Source organism: Nannobrachium achirus, assembly GCF_963921795.1.
Source record: "Nannobrachium achirus genome assembly, chromosome: 4".
Lineage (NCBI taxonomy): Eukaryota > Metazoa > Chordata > Actinopteri > Myctophiformes > Myctophidae > Nannobrachium > Nannobrachium achirus.
Window position 1 is genome coordinate 19,851,279 of NC_137813.1, and position 8,677 is coordinate 19,859,955.

The 8,677-nt window shown below is 41.7% G+C and overlaps 1 pseudogene across 1 annotated transcript; it reads right to left on the reverse strand.

Moving 5' to 3' along the window:
* Window positions 1-6,844: 6,844 nt before the first annotated feature.
* On the reverse strand, window positions 6,845-8,677 carry LOC308283456 (heat shock 70 kDa protein-like; annotated as a pseudogene). The gene has a single exon. The product of its transcript is annotated as a heat shock 70 kDa protein-like (transcript).

Below are 8,677 nucleotides of genomic sequence, written 5' to 3' on the forward strand. Positions count from 1 at the left end.
CTTTTTTTTACACTGGTAAATGGACTGCATTTACACATCACATATTCACATTCACAGACACACTGTGATCACAAAAATGTGATAACAATAAATGTACCCCCATTCGTTCCGGATGGGGAACCGTTTCGAAACGGGTCCCCAAGACTCCCCATCCGGAATCAATGGGGGTAAATTTACTCGAATCACATTTTTGTCTTAGGAATTTGACAAAAACCAAAACATATTATTGAACTCTACTCCCCATGGCACGAGTAATCAATAGGGGAAAAAAAAAGTCATTTTGGGGGTGAACTACTCCTTTAATATGTGACTGATCCAATAGTTTTCATTAAAGCAATGGAGATACAAAATAACTTGCTCATGATGATGGGGCTACACACTTTCTCCAGCTCTTTCTGCTGATGTTGATATTCCTCTTTATGGTTGTTCTCCAGCCAGGCTGATCGCCGCTCAATGACTTTCTTCTGGTCTTCTTCACTGATCTTCCGCTTTTCATGTTGAAGGTGTAGGATTCCAGGGAGTTCTGAGTTCTTGTCTCGCTGAAGGTCATCTTCACACGCACGCACATTCACGCACACTCACACGCACGCACACGCACACGCGCACACACACACGCGCGCGCGCGCGCACACACACACACACACACACACACACACACACACACACACATGCACGCCACTGGACTCAGGAGTCATGGACTGTTGGATAACCAAAGTAAGCAGTGAAACACAGGAACTACAGGAGATGTGGTGGTTGTTGTTTGTTTACTGGTTATCCAAAGACAGACAGACAGACAGACTGACTGACTGACTGAGAGAGAGCGAAACATCACTATAAGACAACAGATAACTTTCAGGTACAGATCTTTTCTTTTTCTTTCTTTCTTTTTTATTGCATTTCACTATTGACTAATCTGTACAAGGCTATATTCTGAAAATGTTTTATTAATAAACAACAATCAGTGATGGAAACAGTACTTTATTAAGTAATAAAATGACATTTTGTCCAGTCTGTATGGTAGTAGCCTATAACTACAGTTGGCATAGCAAGGGGGGGAAAGTGGGAGGTGGGGGGAGCCTTGAAAAGCCTGGATGTATTATATAATATATTATTAATAATAATTAAATAAGAGTGAAAAGCATTCCAGGCAGAACAGCAGCCACAGTGAATCATTGTCCCAGGGCCCATAATTTGGTGCTACACCGCTGTATTTTGAGACATTAGATCTTGTCAAATATTTTTCTCTCTTAGCATTGGATATCGGAAACCATGGACAGCATGAAAAAACACATACTTTTCTATGGTGAGCATTATGATGTCATGTCTATACAATACCTTTGCACATACCTATGCAATCATGTGTGTGTTTGTGTGTGTGGCTGTGCATAAATGCAGCTGTGTGTAATTATTTCATTTTTATATAATTTCTATTCATAGGGGCTATTTTAATAACTCTACAAGTCACCCACCAGAAAGGTAAGAATAATTATTGTCACATTATTTTTTCCCACATTTTGCGCTGGTTATGTTGGTGTGTTGGTTATTTGCTTCCTACCAAGCTGTATTTCTGAACAGTATAACCAACATAACTAAGTCCTCGACCTCAGCAGAACCATTTCATATCCCTTATAACCAACAGAACTCACTCACCGCCAGTACCACTTGATTAACCTGAGGAGAGCGTGGACTGAGGCCCAGAACTACTGCAGAGTCAAACACACTGACCTGGCCAGCGTGGACAACATGACCGAGGTGGACAGCCTCATCGTTGCCTCTAGAGAGTTCACCCAAACTGCCTGGATCGGACTGGAGAGACGGGGCACCATGAAGTGGCACTGGTCTCTGGCAGATCCTGGACTGGGTCAGACCGGCTACACCAACTGGCGGGCGGGAGAGCCCAGTCTGGGCCCGGATTACTGTGTGATAATGAACAAGGATGGCACATGGAACGATGACCTCTGTTGGAAGGAAAATAACTATGTCTGTGTAAGGGGTAGGTGCCCTATTCTGCTTTGACGTCCCCAAATGATAATTTTTTATTAATATAATTGTATTTTTCATGAACCACTTCTGTGATGAGGCTTACTGTAGAGGGAAACAAAGAGCAAAATAAGTATAGAGCCAATGGTGAAGATTACTAAGTATTGAGGGTTGTACTTGTAAGTTGTTATATGTCAGAAAATACATTGTACCGTATAATGCATACATTATTTTTTGCTTTAAACACTTAAACTGTATTAAACTTCATTAACCGTGACCCCCAGGGGTCTACTTGGCTCCCTCCTTTTTCCCTCTAGACCAAATCTCTTTGCTGAAAAAAGTACAGTATGATGTGCCTATTGCCCTATTACATTTTGACAAAATATGTAACTATATTGAACATATGAAGACATTTTATACACATCTTCTTGTCACTGATTTGATTTACAGGAGAAAGCTATGATGATCTCAGGTACACCGTGGTGCAGACTCCTAGGTCAGTGGTTCCCAAACTGTGGGTCGGGTCCCCAAATAATTTGCTTGTATTTTCACTCAACAGTAAACAAACCAACATAGAGTAAACTAAGTGTAGGCCTATACAGGGTATCTGCACATTTATTAAGTTATAATTTAAGGACTTGTTATTACCTTAGAAAAACCTTAGAGTCAAATGAAATGTATAATGCCTCAACTCGTACAATTCCAAGTATTTGTCAGGGTGTGGTTCACACACCATGTGAAATATGATTCTTTTGGGGGGTCACGGCCTGAAATGTTTGACAACCTCTGTCCTAGGTCATGGCGCAGCGCTCAGTTACACTGTAGAGCGGACTACAGAGACCTGGCCATTGTGCTGAATGACGCTCAGAACAAGGTCGTGCAGGAAAAGTTCGGGTCGACAGTATGGCATGCAGTGGGGGAGTTTTTCGGCAACCATGAGACTTTATGGATCGGCATGTTCAGGGACGCATGGAGGTGGTCCGACCCAAGAGGTTCCTCGTCTTTCCGACTCTGGGGATCAGGGCAGCCCAGCGGTCAAAACTGCGTTGGTGCTATGACTAATGGCCAGTGGCAGGACCTGCCTTGTGACACCACACTGCCTTTCTTCTGTCATGGTGGTGAGATAAAGGGCATTCTGCTTAATTTTGCTAGTGAAGAATAACTGAGTCAGTGGCTCCAAAACATATTCGCTCGATACCCGAAAGAGACATTTGTGGTCTCCCCGGGATACTGAAAATAGCAGATCTATAAGCTCACAACTTGTAGATATATATATTTGTTATAATAATAATAATGATAATAATTAAATAAAAACAGAGGAAGGGGGCTATTACCTCACGATCCAAAATAATGGGTTCAATTGAAAAGTTTCTTTCCACATTCAACATTTTGGTATTTAGTGTGATAGAATTAGTACAAAGTATTTTTTTATTATCAATCGATCAATCAATCTACCACAACCAATCTATCAATCCATCAACAAGAGATATCTATCATTTGAGGGGAAATGGCATGAAGGTATGAAGTTGTTAGACATACTGTAGCTATAAATGTTTTGCAGATGAGAAGAAGAAGAGGACTATGGTGACGATGAAGCTGCTAACTAATGTTGATCTGCTGAATTCTACCATCCAACAGCAAGTCTTACAACAGGTAAAGAATGGCAGTGACACACACGCATGCACACACACACACGCACGCACGCACGCACACACACTGAATATGTACTAGGACATACTGTAGACTATATTCTGTATATAAAATCCATGTGTCTGTGTTTTCTTACTTCATTTCAGCTTGAAGCTCTATTGGAAGAGCAGGGCTTGACTGATTTTACGTTGAACGGGAGGATTAGGATTGTTCCACAAACTGACAACCAGTGAAGAGAAACTAGATACATTGTGCTTCTTCTTTCTTTTGGAACAAGCTTTATTTTTTATTTGTACTTATTCACTATTCATCCTGTTTCACTGCTGCCAACAGTAGATTTATTGATTCAGTAAAAACACAGGGAGGTTATCTCCTTGAGTTGATATTGATAATACTGATATTGATAATAATCATTGGCACACTGGACTTTTGCGAAGAAAAACGTCATAAGAAGTCATTGGCATCTGATAGAGTTTTGGTTTATACAACAAAGTACGCTGATCCAAAACTGTAAAAATCCCATGTGCTGATGGCCTAAAAGATTCCACGTACTGGATCATGCCCCTTAAATGATGCTAATGGATTACCAGTTACTGTACCATCAAGATAACAGAATCTCTTGTGGTGCATAATCAAGTGTGCAGACTTCAATATTTGAACACTGTGGCGGCAATGGCTCAGGGCCAGTAGAGCAGCTTGGTGGGTAATGTAAGGTTACCAGTTCGATCCCGGATCGCCCAGAGTTAGTGTCGAAGTGTCCTTGAGCAAGACTCTGAACGCCTAATTGCTCCCGATGTACAGGTTGGTACGTACCTTGCATGGTTTCCTCCGCCATCGGTGATATTTGTGTGTGTGAAAGGGTGAATGTAATGCACAATCTGTGAAAAGTGCTTTGGATAAAAATGCACCATTTGCTGTGAAACTAATGGTCAATATGCTTACTACGCTGTCCTATACTGTACATATAATACATAATTAATTCTTCCTCTGTGTGTGTATTTCAATGACCAATGAATGTGTTTGTTGGTGGTGAGAGATTTCCCTTGCTTTATCCCCTTCATTTATTTGGTCCATGACATACATGTGCTTTATTATTGCAGACAGTTCTTTCTTGAATATTAAGACCAGGGTTGTTGGTTCTTTTTTTGTTTCAAACTAACTACTGTAAACTAAGTGTGGGTGTGCTACGGGTTATTTGGATACCAGTGTTCCATAAAACTTTACAAGAGTTTACATAACTTCCTGCTGTTGGCCTTCACACCTTTTGTAGGCTACATGCAAATGCTGCACTAGGTGCTGCTGTGTGCATACAATATTGTCTAAACTTAAAGCAAGAGAACTGACAGATTTCAAACACGTCCGTCCACATATAGGGGCATGCATGGGTTAACTTAACAGTGTTGTTTTGTCTCCAATGGCCTCCCTCCTATATTTTCATTGTTTAATTTTGTAATTTTTGTATCTGTCATATTAATAATGTAGCCTATACTGTTGAATCACTAGTAACTTGTTTGTTAGGTTGACTAACCTTTCATGCACCTAGTGAAACTGGCACATGAAACACAAGTGGCATTAACTGACACTTGTGTGATATCATATTTATGACTACTTTCACTAGAGAATCCTTAGTTCATTTAACTCTGAGAGTATATATAAATGGACACATTAAAACGGTTTAGTCTCCCTAGTCTCTTACAGTACATAAACTCAGGTTGCCAAACCAAGTAAATCCTTGTGTCAATTTAACTCTGTGAGGGCTGTATTTTGATTGTCTTATGTACCAGCTTAAAGGCCTGTCCATACTGTCTCTGACCAACAAACCTTTTGTCGGAAAGGTCCGGTTCAACTACAATATGTGGTCACTCTCATCTTCTGAAAAGCATTAAGCCGAATTAGAGTTCGGAAAGCTGCACGTCGTAAAGTCTGAACTCTCCGACCAAATGTTCGGTATGTCGGAGACAGTATGGACAGGCCTTTAAGTTAAGGCATAAGATATGGTACTTAAGACAATAAAAATAGAGTCTGTATAATCATGATGACGATTATTATGTTCATTATTAAAGCTACCTTTAACTATTCACGGCCTGAATGACTTTAGTAATGTTATCGAGTACTGTAGATTGTTTTCCTAAATCATTGTTAATCAATGAAGACATGGTATGTATGTACAGTATAGGGTCTTGTACATTATAATTTAATTGTTGTGGGTCAACATCAGCCTAGCCTAGCATGATCGAATCGAACACATTGTGTAATTCAATACATTAAATTGAGTTGTTAATGTGAAACATTGATAAGTCCCTTTTTCTCTCCCTACCTGTAGGTGCCATTTCTGAACTAGAAATATCGCATCACTGTTGTAAGAGTGCCAACCAGTTGTAGTTTTCCATCAGTTTGTTTATAACATGTATCTAGATCAGAGCCTGAGCTTGGAAATCAGAAATACAAATGAGGCTTGATGTGAATAAATTGGGATATTTGACTCCTCTTGAAAGGAATAGGATGTTTATGTTTTAACAGAGTTTCTGTCAGAGCTTTTATGGTACAGTATATGTTTGATGATAGATCCAAGTCTGTTTGAGTCACTCTTCATCTTGTGCTCATCAATTTCAGATGGTGACTGAAATTGTTGAGTTACTCTACGAACTCCTTTGGTTGGGTTTCAGATAGATATCAAGAAAATCTTCTAACTAGAGCTAATAAAACAAAAGCTTTATTCACATCTCTTGTCGTTCTAAAGCTTTCTGGTGATTTTAACTAAATGAAAATGTGACAAAATGATTATTATAAATGATAAAAATATATATTTTTTTATTCAAAAGACCACCAGAAATATTCAATTTCACATTTTAATGCAATGACCAGCAATGCATACTGTAAATAAAACTAGACCAGGTCAACCTGGTTGTGCCAGACCCCCTGTCTGTCATCATCATTTATGACATCATGCCTTTTGTAGGCATGTCATCATCATGTCATCATCATATATACCCTTTATATAGAAAACCCGGACAGACCGACATTTGCTTATGTAGGCCTACCCATTTCATGGGTCTGGCAAACATATACATGTGTATATAATTAATAGACAGTGAATGTCCATGATCAATAAAACACAAATACACCATGGGCAACCACTTATAGTCACAGATATTGAGTGTAAGTACAGTAAGCATTATCGTCTTTTTTCTTTTCTTCTGTTTCTAAGTCCATTTTAGTCAACCTCCTCAATGGTTGGGCCCTGGGACTGCTGTCTGCAGCTGCCTGCTGGCATTCCTCCCTGATACAACTTGCTGATGATGGGGCTACACACTTTCTCCAGCTCTTTCTGATGATGCTGGTATTCCTCTTTTTCAGCCAACTGGTTGTTCTCCAGCCAGGCTATGGCCTGATCACACTGCTCAATGACCTTCTTCTGGTCTTCTTCACTGATCTTCCCCTTCACGTTGTCATCCTGCACACTGCTCTTCATGTTGAAGGTGTAGGATTCCAGGGAGTTCTTAGCAGCAATCTTTTCCCTCTGAAGGTCGTCTTCAACTTTGTATTTGTCAGCATCCTGCACCATCTTCTCGATCTCTTCTTTGCTGAGCCGGCCCTTATCGTTGGTAATGGCGATTTTGTTCTCTTTGCCTGTACTTTTATCCACTGCAGACACTTTCAAGATGCATTGGCATCGATGTAAAAGGTGAACTCGATCTGAGGAACCCCTCTAGGAGCAGGTGGGATTCCTGACAGCTCAAACTTGCTCAGAAGATTGTTGTCCTTGGTCATGGCTCTCTTTCCTGGGGATGGTGGTGTTTCGTTTAATAAGGGCTGTCATGACTCCTCCAGCTGTCTCAAGGCCCAGGGACAGAGGTGCCACATCCAGCAGCAACAGGTCTTGAACGTTTCCTGATGTATCGCCTGACAGAATGGCAGCCTGGACGGCAGCTCCATAAGCCACCGCCTCATCTGGGTTGATACTCTTGTTCAGCTCCCTGCCGTTGAAGAAATCCTGCATGAGTTTCTGGATTTTGGGGATTCTGGTGGAGCCTCCAACCAAGACAATGTCATTAATTTGTGCCTTGTCCATTTTGGCATCTCTAAGGGCTTTTTCCACAGGCTCTAATGTTCCCCTGAAAAGGTCAGAGCACATCTCCTCAAAGCGAGCCCTGGTGATGGAGGTGTAGAAGTCAGTGCCCTCAAAAAGAGAGTCAATCTCAATGCTAGCCTGAGAGCTGGAGGACAGGGTTCTCTTAGCCCTCTCACAAGCTGTGCGCAACCTCCTCAGAGCTCTCTTGTTTTGGCTGATGTCCTTCTTGTATTTCCTCTTGAACTCCTCCACAAAGTGGTTGACCATGCGATTGTCAAAGTCCTCCCCACCCAGGTGAGTGTCTCCAGCTGTAGCCTTCACCCCAAAGATGCCGTCCTCGATCGCCAGGATGGATACGTCGAAGGTGCCCCCACCCAGGTCAAAGATTAGGACGTTGTGTTCAGCTGACTTGCCTTTGTCTAGTCCGTAAGCGATGGCGGCTGCATTCGGCTCGTTGATTATTCTCAGTATATTCAGCCCTGCAATGGTTCCAGCATCCTTTGTAGCATGCCTCTGTGAGTCGTTGAAGTAAGCTGGGACTGTGATGACAGCATTGTTCACCTTCTGGCCCAGGTAGGCCTCAGCAGTCTCTTTCATCTTCAGGACCATGGAGGAGATCTCCTCTGGGTTGAAGTATTTGTTCTCCCCCTTGTATTCCACCTGAACTTTGGGCTTTCCTCCATCACTCACCACCTTAAATGTCCAGTGCTTCATGTCTGACTGCACCACTGCATCATCAAACTTTCTGCCAACCAGTCTCTTGGCATCAAACACAGTGTTGGAGGGGTTCATAGCCACCTGGTTCTTGACTGCGTCTCCAATGAGTCTCTCAGTGTCTGTGAAAGCCACATAGCTGGGGGTGGTCCTGTTGCCCTGGTCATTGGCAATGATTTCTACTTTGCCATGCTGGTAAACCCCCACACAGGAGTAGGTGGTTCCCAGGTCAATGCCAATAGCAACACCTTTTGCAGACAT